This window comes from Dermacentor albipictus, chromosome 1 (assembly GCF_038994185.2).
Source record: "Dermacentor albipictus isolate Rhodes 1998 colony chromosome 1, USDA_Dalb.pri_finalv2, whole genome shotgun sequence".
In the NCBI taxonomy this organism is placed as follows: Eukaryota; Metazoa; Arthropoda; class Arachnida; order Ixodida; family Ixodidae; genus Dermacentor; species Dermacentor albipictus.
The window spans coordinates 39486921-39499494 of NC_091821.1; positions in this window are offsets into that span (position 1 = coordinate 39486921).

The window sequence follows — 12574 nt, forward strand, 5'->3', positions numbered from 1 at the left end:
AAAGGCTACGGCAGAGTGAGGCGTGCGAAAAACACTCCATCTTCTGAATGTCACCGTGGCGCAGCATACAAATTTCATTTTGGATGTTAACGTAGACGCCACGACTTCCGATTTTGGTGCCTACGACGCGCCAAACATAAGCCAAATGCGGTTGTCCTAAGCGAGCTGCAGACTGCAGTGCGCTTAGCCAGTGAAATGTCCATGGGCTTGTGGCGGCATCCCACGGTGGCCACGGTATATCTACGCTGCGTAAGCCGACCGCAACTACCAATAGCAGCCGCGTATGGGAATCTGCTTTATTACGAATAAAGCGTCCAGAAGAGAGTGAGGAGCAGGCTTGTGTTTGAAAAGAGAGCGTTTGAGAGGGAGGTGACTTCACAATCCGTTTGCAAGCTTCACGCACCGCATTGACAGCAAAACTTGGCTGAGATGTTCACAGCAGCATATGCTATCCGCAAATTTTGTTAATCCACCAAGCCCGAGGGGTGGCTCAGGGCCCCTTCAAACAGTAATGCATATGGTGCTCTGGTGCTCCTACCTAAATACGTGTAAAAGGAGAATTCGTTTTTCTCGGCAACCAGTGCACAAAATTTGACGAGGTTTTTGCATTTAAAAGAAAAACTTAAAATCTAGTGACTGTTGGTTTCGAATTTTTAAGTTAGGTCGTCAATATTTTATTAAAAATTGGCAAAAAACGAAACTATCAAGTTTACAACTCTAACTCAACAACGAAAAATGATAATACAATTCTGTGAATTGCATCTAATAGTATATCTAAAGCGGACAAAATTGATATGTTACACATGAATATAAAAAAAATGTAATATGTCAATACAGCTTTTGCAGAACCCTTGTAACCAACGTACGTAACAAATTCACGTATGATGTAAAATAACACATCGAATTTGTCCGCTTCGAATGATCTAATGGGTGCTGTTTACAGAACCGCGATATGTTTTTGATGCCAAGCTATACGAATTAGCAAACTTTGTGCTTCTATTTTTTGTCAAACTACCGAATTTTTGAAAATCTTTCTAACAAAATTCAAGCCATAAATCGAAATTTCGGTTCCAGCAGTCACTAGAATTTAACTTTTTCTCTCAAATGCAACAAATTTCATTAAGATCGGTCCAGGGGTTATCTCAGAAAAACGTTTTTTGCGTTTTGCATGTATTTGAATAGGCCGCGTTGGAGTTGGGCCCGAGCTAAAGCTTCCTCTTAAAGATGTTCCGTTGAGATAAAAGTTCTTACAATACCAAACGTAGAACACAGCTTTGCATCGATTTATTACTGCAGCATAGTGAAATAACTTAACATTGTAATATTCTTAATAGCTGTTGTTCGTGCTTTATGAATGTTACGAGTACATATATGTTTGAAGAAACATTTAGTCAGAAGCAACTATACATATAATGTTATTTTCTTTTACACGATTGTACGTATATGATCAACTCCGATAGCTATAAAAACATATAACCGCCATATACTATGAACTCTACGAGGTAAAAACCAAGGTATGTAAATACCTTGTACCCAAGCAACCCTAGCCGACTGCCGATGATTGGCCGATTGTTGGGAAACAGTCGGCAGCCGGCTTCACTGGCCACCGAAAACAGTCGGCCCGACGTCTCCTTCCAGCTACATCGGCCCGCGGCCGGCGGCACGGGCTGGGCCTCCGTCAAAGCACGACTGGACGCCGAGCGCGCCAAACGCTCGTCGGTGCGACAAGCCGGCAATGCATCGGGCCGGCTCTAGTTGCCGACTGAACTTTGGCTCCACGTATTTATTTTTTTTTTTTGTTACACAGCATAAAATGTATTGCACAAAGTGTACATAACTGCAATAATAACAAGCATTTTGCATGATGCCACAGCTGATGCACACTGCAGAAGCACCAGATTGCAACTCTGGACTTTTTAAACATTCTTTTTTAATCAGTTTGCTCGTGTTGCTGCTTGGTTTCAACTCACACGTTTCGCTAAAAGGCGGCATTTTTTTTCCCCGCATTGGTAAAACGCTTTGAATTGCTTTTAAACTGTTTCGTTCGTAGCTGGTTCGGTTCGACTGGGTATATATAGGAGGTGTCTTTTTCGCATGAACCGTGGCAAGCAGAGATACTAATTAAACACTCTGTGAAAAATGCCAGAAAAAAGAATACGACCTCATTGCGAAATTTGAGTGCGAACGAACAAGCAATGTAAACGCGCATGTCTACTTCCAACGGCAATTAAGCTTCTGGCGACTCGGACTAAGGGGGAAAAAAGTAAAGGAAAGTAGTCCAGAGGCGGTGAAGAACGCGAGCAAGAAGGGAGGACCGAGCAATACTTGTTGGGGGGCTAGTTGGTACATGTTTCCAGAAGAGGGTTGTAGCGCCGAAAAAGTCAACACATATAGCAAGCGAGACGGGACAGGCGGAATTTTGATCTCGTGTGGGACTATAGGCCTTTCCTTATGCAGAATCCCAGGCTAGTTGGTGCATGCGAGACGGGACAACACTCGCTTGCTATGTGTTGTCTTTTTCGGCGCTACAACCCTCTTCTGGAAACATGCGCCAACTAGCCCCCCAACAAGCATTACTCAGTTACCTTTCTTCTACAGTGGGCCCCTTTCTTTGTGTTCCTTCTCCAAGACCACCACCTCTTTCAGTGTTAGTCAGCCATATTGCCCTCATCTCCTGCCGCGCTGGGAAGATGGGATTCTGCATAAGGAAAGGCCTAGTCCCACACGAGATCAAAATTGCGCCTGTCCCGTCTCGCATGCTATGTTTTGTCGTTTTCGGCGCTACAACCCTCTTCTGGAAGAGGACCGAGCCCAAGGCCGAGTAGCGTGGCCTGGTAACCGCAGTATGGAGCTAGGAGGGGAAAGAAAAAAGAAAAAGACAAAACGTGCGCAACCAGGGAAGGCAGGCGGAGAAGCGCGGGAAACTTTTCGGCCGCTGTACGCTGCGCTTGCGGCCGCGAAGCCAGCGGTGTCTGTCGTCAGTAAATTTTGAATAAACGGTGCGATCTATCTGAGCCCAAGATGAGAAATTCAGAAACGCACCCAAGGCAGCACCACAAAAGCACTTGCATGCGGAAGAAATAACATGGATGCATACGCTATAGTACATCGCAACGAATGTCTAGTTTAATTCTAATATTTTTTAAAAAGATTCTATATAGTTTTACCTATAGAGCTTTGCCTAATATATAGTTATAAGTTTCTGGCTGAAAACATGTAACGGCTTGCATTAGGCAATATTATATATGTTTCTTTTTTCTTGTCCATCAATTGCTGCTGTCAACTTTATACGTTTTCACGTATAGCGCTTTCTTATATCGCTCTTGCGCAAGAGGAAGGGTCTTCTGTACAATGGCACCACTTCCCAAATGGCAGACTGCGCGCTGCATGCAGGCGCCCATGTAACATATAGCTCCCACCTGAAATAAAGCTTCGTCAGTAGAATATATGACTCAGGCATGTACTGCCTCAGTATACGAAATCGCATCCGTCGGAAGTCTCATTGTGGATATTTTATATATGAACGTCCGGTAGATATCCTGCACTTCTTCTAGCTGGCACATATACGAAGAAAAAAACTGTCGTTTAACGTGATCGAACTTTCAGTTTCCACTTTATAATATACATGTTTTCTGGTATTTATATGGGGCTATGATGCCCTATCGCGCTCAATGTGAGCTACAACGCGAATGCGCGTGGTAAAACGGTCGCGCGTTGTCGTCTAATTGATAGACGTCTAAATGACGTCTAATTGATAAAAACATATACCATAATGCATAAACGGAGATTTGCGCCTAAATGAGTATTTGTAATTAATGACAATGTAGCGAATGGGTACAACCACACACAGAGACACACGTAGCTGGAGTGCCTGAATGCTGGCGTAAGTTGACCATTGAACTAATGAAATAACATTACTATGAAAGTAGGTGTTCTTTACTTTGAGAGGTTGTGCAGCGTGAGAGCACGTGAGCCAGAGAAGAGATACGAGAGATACGCACTTAATATATTTGCGCGAATATAGCGCGAGTTTTCCTCCCGAAATTTTGAGACTTGGAACGCGCCTCGCATTATATTCTGGTACGTGACATGAGCATAACGTGTGCTATTTTTCTTTTACTTTATCTAACGCTGACGTTTCACCATGCGCAAGAGCGCGCGAGCTGGGAGTTCTCCCGTACTGTTCATTTCGCGCCGCCTTTATTTTCCCGGTTTAAAACGCTCTTAGTGCTGCATCGATATAGTTACGGCGTATTAATCGAAACCTTGTGCAAGACGATCGGCGGCTATGTGCAGGCGCGCCAAGCGAGCGGCCTTCAAAGTCGCCCGGAGGATCGTCGCACAGCGCCTTCGCCGTATCCGATTCTATTACGGGTATGTCTGAAGTGCTGCCTGCCCAATAACTTTGGTCGCATGGGGGGCAGAAACCGTCATCGCCGACGGTGACAAAGAAGTCAGCAGTAACAACGAGCAATTGTGCAGGCACTCGTCCTTTCACTGCATTTTGCGACGGCAGTTCGCAGTAACGAGGAATGAATTGCGCCTTGCGAGCACCCGCTTTTATACGTCGTTTCCTGTTTCCTTGCGGCATCACTTCGTGTAACATATATATATATATATATATATATATATATATATATATATATATATATATATATATATATATATATATATATATATATATATATATATATATATATATATATATATATATATATATATATATATATATATATATATTGTTTTTTGTGAGACCGAAAGTCCCCTCTCACGTTATATTAGTGGTCGCGTCATTCTGTGCATATACGCTAAGTGTGTAATTGGTTTTTTAGTGACGGGCCACAAGGGACCATGCACACTGTCCGACAGCCGCTGAGCCAATTCGCATATTTAAGAAGCTGTGTTGATGCAGCTTTGTCTTGCAGAGGCCGACAAATTTAATGTCTTGCCATCGGTCACAAGAAAAGCGAGCATAATGAAGTAACGTGGCGCAAAAATTCTTCACGAGTGGTTCAGTCACGAGTTTATACTTTGAAATTGAGCCTTTAGGCCACGCGTTCACACGCGCCAGTGCATTCCGACAGGCTGCGCAGTGCTTTGAACAAGTGAGAGGCAGAAATAATTTTTTTTTGTTTTTGCGTAAAAACTGTTGACGGGCGAATGATGACGGAATATACAAAAGCGATGACGGCGGTTCGTCACACGGGAGAAAACAGCAATCATCACTTACAGACGTCAGTGACAGTTCATCTGGCTGTTAGATGAACTTCCGGCTAAAGGATATGGTTCTGTGTTTTGTTCTGGACTGATCGAACAGTAGTAATTGGAGTGAATTATGAAATCAGAATCAAATTTATTCTCGCTATATATGCGGGTGCGCATGCAATGACCACTATTATGAGAATTTGAGTTAGTGGAGAGCAATGTGAAAGTAGGAGGAAGAATACATGTGGCGGAAGTATTACATTTCCTTTATGAAAAATCACAAGATTTCAATACTTCGAAAGCGGATATGTTTGTAACACTATTAGATCGTTCATTATTGCTTTCTTTTTTTTTTCTAGGTGTATGCTATCGAGAAAATAACTATTTAACGGGGAACAAAATTTAATCAAGTGGATATTGTATTAGACAGTTCTCGTAATAGTCATCTGAACTGCGGAAAGAGTCAAGCAAAATTGTTCGCGAACGGGGTGTTAATTGTAAACGGCCCTGTCGCAGCACAGCGAAAATCGTCAAGTGCTATAAGCGCAGGCGACTCGTGGACTGTACAGTTCTAGGAAAACATTTCAGTTGGATGTTTTCACTGGGGAGGGTAGAAGAAGCTATTATACGAAGCCGAATTGTGAAGAGATGTCAAAATCTGCAATTTTTGCAGCTATTGTCGATTCGTCTAAGAATAATTAGGGCTGCATGCCAATCAATGTAAATCATAAAATGGAGCATTTCTGCTGTCGACGTGGATTTGATTGTGCAGAACTAGAGTTAGATCAAATTCTTCCAATTATTTGCTCAATGAATTAATGACATTCAACAATCAAGCAGTTAACAATTAATAAATTCATGGTATATCATGAGTGTTTTTCCAAGCGCCGTTTCCTGTGAAGCATATCTACCATTTTCGTGCAAAGCTCCCTGGAAAGCGTATTGACTGTGTATGCATGCACGCACATATCGAACTTCGTGCACATATAGACGTGATGCTTTGACGATAAATATTTATCAAATTCAAATTATTTATTTCTGCCTTGCAAAGGTACAGATAGTGGAGGCGCACAAAAAACTGTCAGGTACAAATTGACAAAGCCGAAGCCCTCTTTCGCTTGGCAGAGCCTTTACAGCGAGACTTTTAAAACACAGATAATTGCACACGGTAATAACAGGTATACAATAATGAGCAAGTACAAAAGGAAACAAAACAAGATTATACAATATTTAGACAATACTCCCAAAAAATAAAACAGAACCTACAGGCTAACGTACACGGCACCCAAAGTACTGTTCGACGCATTGAAGAGGTCAAAATTATTGTATACATAAGCTATATACACATTCGTATAGAGCTACCGATCCCTGCAGAATATAGAACGCAGATTTTCATTACACACACGCTCGCACGCACGTGCACAGCACACACACCAAAAGGAAACGGCGACGCGCTCGTAGGAGGCGCCTAAAAAAAGGAAAAGTGTGGGGAACCGCGGCCGTCTTGCGCGGTCGCATCTCCTAACATCTCCCTGTCCCAGAAGGAATGAAGAGGTTCTTGGAAAGCAGGGACGGGCGATTCTCTCCGTCAGCATCAGCTCCCACCAGCGAGGCGAGGAAGAGAAGCGGGGCTTTCTTTGCTGTCTATTTTTTCTTCGTCAGGCGCAACGCCGCCTGCTCGCAGGGGCGCAGGCGAGTTCACGCCAAATGGCGCGGAGGCGCAGACATTGGCGCGACTTGCCGCCAACTGCTAGGTCCGGATGCCAGCTCGTTCCGCGTCTCTTGGTAGACTAGTTGGTGTATTTCTGTTATCATGGACTGCGCATATAAACGCAAACTACACAAAAGTGACACGGACAAGAACAGCGCAAGCCCTTTCCATGCAATGGAGCCGCCGTATCTCGCCGTTCAATATATGCGTACTCGCAAGTGGCATTTTTGTTGCTTGCTTTATGGAGGACTACGGTGGCTGTGGAGCCGCTATAGATATCTTTCAGTATTTTTACTTACGGCTCGTCTAAACCCTGATTCCGTAATGCCTCGAGACTGCTGAGGTTTCGACAGAATCAAACGCTTTCTCGTAATCAATGAAAGCTATATATAAGGGTTGGTTATATTCCGCACATTTCTCTATCACCTGATTGATAGTGTGAATACGGTCTATTGTTGAGTAGCCTTTACGGAATCCTGCCTGGTCCTTTGGTTGACGGAAGTCTAAGGTGTTTCTGATTTTATTTGCGATTACCTTATAGTAAATACTTTGTAGGCTACGGACAGTAAGCTCATTGGTCTATAATTTTTCAAGTCTTTGGCGTCCCCTTTCTTATGGATTAGGATTATGCTAGCGTTTCTCCAAGATTCCGGTACGCTCGAGGTCATGAGGCATTGCGTATACAGGGTGGCCAGTTTCTCTAGAACAATCTGTCCACCATCCTTCAACAAATGTGCTGTTACCTGATCCTCCCCAGCTGCCTTCCCCCTTTGCATATCTCCCAAGGCTTTCTTTACTTCTTCCGGCGTTACCTTTGGGATTTCGAATTCCTCTAGACTATTTTCCCTTCTATTATCGTCGTGGGTACCACTGGTACTCTATAAATCTCTATAGAACTCCTCAGCCACTTGAACTATCTCATCCATATTAGTAATGATATTGCCGGCTTTGTCTCTTAACGCATACATCTGATTCTTGCCGATTCCTAGTTTCTTCTTCACTGTTTTTAGGCTTCCTCCGTTCCTGAGAGCATGTTCAATTCTATCCATATTATACTTCCTTATGTCAGCTGTCTTACGCTTGTTGATTAACTTCGAAAGTTCTGCCAGTTCTATTCTAGCTGTAGGGTTAGAGGCTTCCATACATTGGCGTTTCTTGATCATATCTTTCGTCTCCTGCGATAGCTTACTGGTATCCTGTCTAACGGAGTTACCACCGACTTCTATTGCACACTCCTTAATGATGCTCACAAGATTGTCGTTCATTGCTTCAACACTAAGGTCCTCTTCCTGAGTTAAAGCCGAATACCTGTTTTGTAGCTTGATCTGGAATTCCTCTTTATTCCCTCTTACCGCTAACTAATTTATTGGCTTCTTATGTACCAGTTTCTTCCGTTCCCTCCTCAAGTCTAGGCTAATTCGAGTTCTTACCATCCTGTGGTCACTGCAGCGCACCTTGCTGAGTACGTCCACATCTTGTATGACGCCAGGGTTAGCGCATAGTATGAGGTCTATTTCATTTCCAGTCTCGCCGTTCGGGCTCCTCCACGTCCACTTTCGGCTATCCCGCTTGCAGAAGAAGGTATTCATTATCCGCATATTATTCTGTTCCGCAAACTCTACTAATAACTCTCCCCTGATATTCCTAGTGCCTATACCATATTCCCCCACTGCCTTGTCTCCAGCCTGCTTCTTGCCTACCTTGGCATTGAAGTCGCCCATCAGTATAGTGTATTTTGTTTTGACTTTACCCATCACCGATTCCACGTCTTCATAGAAGCTTTCGACTTCCTGGTCATCATGACTGGATGTAGGGGCGTAGACCTGTACAACCTTCATTTTGTACCTCTTATTAGGTTTCACAACAAGACCTGCCACCCTCTCGCTAATGCTATAGAATTCCTGTATGTTACCAGCTATATTCTTATTAATCAGGAATCCGACTCCTAGTTTAACCACAACCACAGATTTAAAAAGCCGTTTCGCTACATTTGTCTTTGCTAAACTGGTTGACATTCTCGCCTTTTCACACTACCCAGGTAGCACACAAAGTCTTGAAAACGTCGTATTAAGGGATTCAACGTCTGAAACGGATTTTTGACTGAAATCGACGCATCAAAGACGTTCCAAACAAGATAGCTTAAAAACGAGGGGGGAATACGTTTTGATAACGTTGGAAGCCAGGCAGCTTAAAAACGAGGGGTGAATACGTTTTGAAAACGACTCAAGGCGCCACCGCCACGCCACGGCGCGTCAGCCTCTTTAGCGGCTTCTACAATATTAAACAACCCATCAACGTGATCCAACCTTGCGCAAGGTGGCGATACCATCGTCAAATCATGTGACCAAGGTGGCCACGTGATTCGTGATGCCGGGCAGCCGGGCATAGTCGCGTCGTCATGGCGTCGTCGCGTCACCGGACTCGCATTGCGCTGTGGTGTGTTTGCGGCTGTTCTGAATGTGCTGCCGCTGCCCTTTGCTATGTAAGTGTTGCAGTGTTTTGCTGTCAAGAAAACGATATTCTGTGATCAGTTTGGGTTGTGCGATATGTTTGTGTGGTTTTAATTTGGAAATCAGTAGTGTTTTCAATTGTTATGTGACCAAGGCGGCCACGTTATTCGTGAAGCCGGGCATAGTTGCGTTATCGCACTTGCATTGCGCTGTGGTATGATAGCGGCTGTTCTGAATGTGCTGCCGCTGCCCATTGTCATGTAAGTGTTGCAGGGTTTTGCCGTCAAGAAAACGACGTTCTGTGATTAGTTTGGGTTGTACGATCTGTTTGTGTAGTTTAATTTGGAAATCAGTAGTGTTTTCAATTGGAGGGCGCGGAGTGGAGGGCACTGATCAGCTCTTCAAGTTCATTGTCATGTTACGTGAGGCGCCTTTTCACTGAAGCTGTAATTAAGGCGTTAAGGGCAGTATAAGGACGAAAGTTAGAGGGACGAAATCGTGCCTGTGTGTCCCTAGCGTCGGGATCGGCCGCTATGCGTGATCCTAACAAGAAAGCATTTTGCAGAATGCGAAGAAAGGCGGCAAAATTTATGTCTGTGCGTACCTTGCTGATCTCCGCAATAGAGCCGTCATCCTGGTATTTTAGTCTCCCGTTTAGCAGGAGTGATGCAGACATGGGAACTGGTTCAAACAGGCTTTTTTTAATGATTCAGTACTAGAGCGGTATCCCAAAAGGTGAGGTCAAGTGCTCGCCCTATTTTCTTCCCTCGCGCTAGAGTGCACCATACCGTGCTTTTATCGTTTGCGCTTCAGGTTCTCGATTGTGTTTTCGCCCCCTTTACCCACGTGATGGGTATTTTATGGTATTACCGGGTACCACATGTGTCCATATATTGTGTCCAATATATGAAACGGCCAAATTCGATTTTATTTGACGCCTCAAATGGTAGTAATGTATTGAGTCCCTTGTAGCTTTGTGCTTGTTATCAATTTTACTATTTGGCGAATGGATACAGCATGTACGCTGCATAACTCGCTTGTGGATACTGCATACGTGAGTCGAGTATGCCTTTGGTATAAAATAACTTGTATGCTTTAGGTAGTACGATTGTTTGCAGTTTGGGACATGTGTCGGAATGTACGCTGTGCGCCCTTCGCGCTTTACTTAGTCGGTGGCCTGCCGAGTTCGTGCGGGTGCCATGTGTGCGCATGAAGTTCGCGAAGCGCTCTCACAGTTTATATATATATATATATATATATATATATATATATATATATATATATATATATATATATATATATATACATGTGTTCTGTTCGCACGCTTCGCACAACAGGGCGTGTCGCAGTTCTTTGTCCTTGTGCAACACATTTTCCTAGCGTACGTCTGTGCATTATTTGATACCGGTTTCACACGGGGCTCTTTTAGCCGCTATCCAGTCCGTTACAAATCTAATTTCTCGGTCGTGATTGGCTCCTTTGCGCAAGTTACGAGAGTGAGCCAGTCGCATCGATAATTTCGATCCGGATCGGGCTTGATCGCGATCGAGAGTGGTCGTGTGACACCGGTTTTACACATGGCTCCCACATAGGGAACACTTTAAGTTCAATGCTACTGAGTGAAGAGCAAGTGCATATATATGCCAGTGGTGGTATGTGGGCAAGTCTTTCTGGTGAAGCGAATACTTGTGCATTCGAAACGTTTCAATTACCAGCGTACTGCATCAATGTGTCTACTTCGACAAAATGGAGCACCAGTGCAGATATCTGAGCATACCTGTCCAGGGCAGCAAGTGTGTCTACATTGAAACCACTACCAGCATGTGCGGCAGTTCTATTTCCAGCAGCGGGACTGCACAATAATCAGTATAGGTGCTCTCAAGCTGTTTATCTATGAAGCTCTGCCTGGACTGTGTGCAGCTCTGCCTGGACTGTGTGCCAAATATTTTTGGACGTGAAAGTGGGGGTGAATTGGTAAACATCAGTCGAACTGTGCCTGGACTTTGTGGCAAATGTTTTTGGATGTGAAAGTGTGAGTGAACTGGCGAAGAATTTGCTCTGGGCTACATGTGTTAAACGTTTTTCTCATTCAGTGTGCTTTTTTTTACTTTAGGAGACTGGAGATGTGCGCAAAGTGTGACATGTCAGTGTGCTAATTAATGTATTTGCTGGTTTGCAAATTATTCGTTGCAACTTTGTTTTTGCCAGAGAGGTACAACTTTGCCTCTTGTAAAGGGCTTTTTAGATAAAACACTTACTATTTATTATGACCATTGCTTCCTTTGTTACACAAATGCAGCTTCCAGTGCATTCCAGTTTATTTCCATGTTTATGTAAGTTTCTAATATGGGGCTTGCATATTCATTGCTCACGTTCTCGGGTGGCAAGATGCAGCATTACTGTCCCATCGTTCGCTGTACTACAGTAGTGTTCACTTGTCACACTGAATCCCCCGTTTAAGTATTCTGTACTAATTTCACTTTATTGCTTTTTTGTTGTATGGTTATTTTTTCTCGCCATTACCTTTTTTGATATATCCTAAAGGCAATATTTCCAATTTTGCATTGTTCCCATTTTTTTTTTATTTCTGTCACAGGATTGTTTTATGATGGTATGCGGTGGTATTTCTTTTTGTGCTCTTTTCAAGCTTCTAGCTGATTGGTAACATTGCTTGGAGGCAGTTATCATCCGATTCATACTCTTGCATTTTTCAGTCTACTTCTTCCATTCGCTCCGATGTCACTTCTGCATAACTCTAGTCCATCTAATAGCACGTGCACTTTACTATGATAAATTAGACACTTTAGTACACTCCAGGTTTTTCTGTTCATTTTTGTATGTGTACTTGGAATTTTGTTTATGTGCTAGTGAATGTTCACTTTCGAGTTCATTACGAATCCTTTCTGCGACTTTTGTCATTGTTGATGTACTTTTACTTCTATTTGCATTTCTCACACAGTTTGTTCGAACCTTGCATAAGCATTACATTTTAATAAAGTGTTTTTGCTTTGTCACAATGTTCTCATTTCATGCACTCTTGGCATGAAGGGCTTGGTCTGGCCACCTGCCAAGACGTGGCCATTTGTTCTTTGCAGGATGTCATTCCCATTGTGGTTGTAAGCATCGTAGCTTACTAAAGGCGGTATTAAGGATTTATTATTCCTAACAGGCTCGTTTTCGTGCGACTTGGTAGAGGATGCGCGGGCCA